Source organism: Galeopterus variegatus, unplaced genomic scaffold (assembly GCF_000696425.1).
Source record: "Galeopterus variegatus unplaced genomic scaffold, G_variegatus-3.0.2 Scaffold1088, whole genome shotgun sequence".
NCBI classification, from domain to species: domain Eukaryota; kingdom Metazoa; phylum Chordata; class Mammalia; order Dermoptera; family Cynocephalidae; genus Galeopterus; species Galeopterus variegatus.
This window is the reverse complement of record NW_007727199.1, coordinates 12,883-16,778: the sequence shown is the minus strand read 5'-3', so window position 1 is coordinate 16,778 and position 3,896 is coordinate 12,883.

Genomic DNA, 3,896 nt, shown 5'->3' with positions numbered 1-3,896 from the left:
GCAACCCTCAGTGTTGCCCCCGTACCGGACCGGGGACCGGCAACAGGATCGCAACCCTTGGTGTTGCTCCCACACCTCGCTCAGCCAGCGAGCGGGAACCGGTCTGTATGTGGGATCCGAACCCTCGGGCGGGAGCGCCGCCGCACTTCCCAAGCTGCGCGCTATCCAGTGCGCCACCGGGCCAGCCCCACAAAAATTTTTTTTAGAAAAGTACTGATCACAAAATTCAGGTTCCCCCAAGAAAGAGGCAGGGAAAGGGGATGGGGGAAGGGTAACAAGTAAGTTTTATGTAAACACGTAAATTAAAGAGGGTCCCCACAAGGGCCATGATGATAGTGCATGATACACATTAATTTCACCCCAATTTGTGCACCTGAGGTAGGAGAAGGGGAAAGGGAGCCATTAAATTGATTGGGACAGACTTTTATTCAGAGTATGGGCAAAAGCGAGTCATTCTTTTCAGTAGCCACACTAGGCAAGGGAAGAGGCCTGTGTGTACGGGGGACAGGGTTAGGCTCCAAAGACACATGACACTGAGCGTCCTCAGGCTGGCTTCAGGGAGGAGGAGGCTTTGTAAACAGGCTGGATTCAATCAATAGAGATGGTAAAAGGGAAGGACGCCCAGGCCTGTCAAGAGCAGGGTGAGGGTGACAATATTTGCAAAGGCAAAGAGGCTGGACAGAATGTCGTGGGGCTCAGCTGTGCAGGGAAGCGTTGCTAAGTGGGAGAGGCAGAGGGGAGCTGCCCTGCTGAGTCACTGGGGCATTGTTGGACAGGGCTCAGGGTTCAAGGGAGAAAGCACCCTTGAACCCTGGAACTCATGAGGGAGATAAAACTTCTCGGGAAAGAACTACTTGAGAGAGGGTGAGGGTCAGGGGTTGCAGAGGCAGAGCCTGTGGCCCCGGTGAGCAGATGCTGTGCCTCTTTTCCACTATGACCTTGGCAAGGCACTCACCACCCGCAGCCCCAGATGCCTTTCTGTGAGAGATTTCAGCCTGCCTAGTGACCCCCACGGGAAGCCCTGTGATAAGGAGAAGGTCCTCTTTCTCACAGAGGCCATACTCCAGAAGCATCCGTCCCCAGCCCCAAGGTCTCTAGCCCTGGACTGTCAGAGAGGAAGGAAGGTTGTAGTGACAGGTCAATGCCTGGTCAGCAGGCTCTGGGGGCAGTCCCACCTTCCCATCGTTCTAGAGGGCTGAGGCCTGGCTGTCCCTGAGAGGCCTCCAGTAAAGGTGCCAGAGACAAGAAGAGTGTGTTAAAGTCAGATCCTGAGGATCCCAGTGAAGTCAGAAAAACAAATCTGCAGCTTCTCAATTCCAGACACCTCCTGGCCTCTCACAGCCAAGCAGTGTCCAGGCCCATGCCACCCTGCTGAGGTCTGTCTGTCCAGCACCTCAACCCAGGAAGTCCCTGAGGCCTCCAAACCAATTGATAAATGAGTCCTAAAACACTCATCTGTGCTGAGCAAGGACAGGAGAGAGGGTGGCCCCATCCTGTGTCTTTATCTGTTCTTTTCATTGCTTTAACATTTTCTTTATACCCATATGTCCACACACAAAAATATTATTAATATCTAACCCTTACATAAAACTTCCCGTATTTTCAGGCATAGTTCTAAGTGCTTTGTGTGTATTATTCATTTAACCCTCACAACAACAATCCAATAAAGTAATCAGTTTTACAGATGAGGAAACTGAGGCACAGGGAGTTAAGTAATTTGCCCCAGAAAGTCTGACGCCAAAACCTTGTCTTAACTACCAAGTCAGGCCAGAGAGGAGACAGAGAGGCAGAGACAGAGACCCAGAGATTTTGTTATACATAGTGAGATTTTGTTATACATAGTAAGATTTTATATACGAGATGAGAGTTTATATTTACCATATACAATTTTACTTAATTGTATAAATGAGATCATATATATTTGTTTTAATGCGTTGTTTTCCTTTTACATTTTTTCCTCTCCTATCCATATTAGTTTCTCCCCCCATGGAATCCATTATATCACCCTAATGTGGAATCTTCTATATTTTTTATTTAGTCACAATTATACATGGATGTATATAGACCTATAATCACACATACAAGGTTTCTTTTTGTCATTATTTTAAAATAGTGGACCATATTAAATAGACATTTCTGCATTTCACTTTTCTCACTTGTATATGTGGAAGGCCCTGACAGATCTAATTCAGTGTTGTGTTATTTTTATTTTTATTTTGGGGGGCTGCTGGCCAGTAACAGTGATTCAACCCTGGATTTTGGTGTTATCAACACGCTCTAACCAACTGAGCTAATGGGCCAGCCTATTCAGTGTTTTAAATAGCCACACACCCACCATATTTTTCCATCTGGCCCTCCCTACTCATGGTCCCATCCCCACCCCCAAGGCACTCGTTTCTTTTTTCTTTTTTTTTTTTTAAAGATGACTGGTAAGGGGATCTTAACCTTTGGCTTGGTGTTGTCAGCACCACGCTCACCCAGTGAGCGAACCGGCCATCCCTATATGGGATCCGAACCCATGGCCTTGGTGTTATCAGCACCGCACTCTCCCAAGTGAGCCACAGGCCGGCCCTAGCACTTGTTTCTTTAATCTGATTGTTAGGGAGTCCCATGGTGGAAATCCCAGTCCAGGTGGGAGGAAAGGGCAGTGAGTAGGCAGCAAGAGGCATTTCTGGCTGGGTTTTGGCCAACCCCTTGCTGGGTGGCCAAGAGCCCTCAACCACCAGAGGTGGAAATGCTGATTGTGTTATTGTGAAATCATTTGCATATTGTGAAGTGCTTTGCATACGAGGTGATGGAGTGATTTGCATATAGGGAGGGGGACATCTTAGAGGGGCAGCATCCCTGAGCATCTTTCTCCCTTTTTTTTGGCAGCTGCCCACTACCAGGATCCAAACCCTTAAATTTGGTGTTATAACACTGTGCTCTAACCAACTGAGCTAACCGGCCAGCCCTGTCTTTCTCCCTTTGTAAAGAAATGGGGCTTCCACTTCAGAACTCAGGGAGGGGACAGGGGGACGTCCTGGCAGATCTATGGGCTGGAGGGGTTAGGTAGACAGGAAGCTTTCAGAGGACAAGCTGGCCCACCTGGAAGGAGCTGGGGGTCCGGGAAGGACAGATAGTGGAGTATGAGGTGGGACAGGCACCAGATGCAGCATGAGAGCTGAGGGTGCCCTCAGAGCCCCCAGTACTGAGGAAAAGGACACAGAACAAATGAAGGGAGCTGCCATAGGAGGCTGCTGAGGGTCAGGGATAGAGATCCCCACTCTGCTGCAATCTCTGCCTAAGTGACTACCCACATGTCCTTCCTGAGAGTGCCAGGCCAGACTCCCACTGCTGTTCAAGGCCTAGAAGTGAGAGGTGGTATCACACACTCTGGGCTCAGGGGCACATAGGTTTGAATCCTCGCTCTGCCATCTGTGCCATTGTGTGACCCTGAGCTAACAGTACCCATCTCAATGGGATAAAACAAGGATTCAGTGAGATCATGTAAGTAGAGTGAATGGCACATAGTAGGAGTTCAGTAAATTGCAGTTATAATAATAATTGCTATTAACTGTTCGCTGCCCTACTCTGAAAGAAGGGGTCAGGCCTATCTTCCTCTAGGTGAGGGGAGCACTGACCCCTCACCTCCCAGGTTCGGAATTCCGAGCAGGGCGGTCCAGTCACTATGCATTGGACCCCAAAGGGTTACAAGTCCTGGAGACAATGGCCTGAGGTTCCCAGTGAAAAACCAAAGCATAAAAATAATTCGATGAGTAAGAATAAAATTCCCTCTTCTGAGGTTCCCGGGGCCAGGCCCCTCCCTGCGGCAGGCACTTCCCCTTTCCCTTGTTCATGGAGGAGCCAGGCCAGGGTGACTCAGAGCAGGAGCGCCACAGCCGCGTTCCCATCTT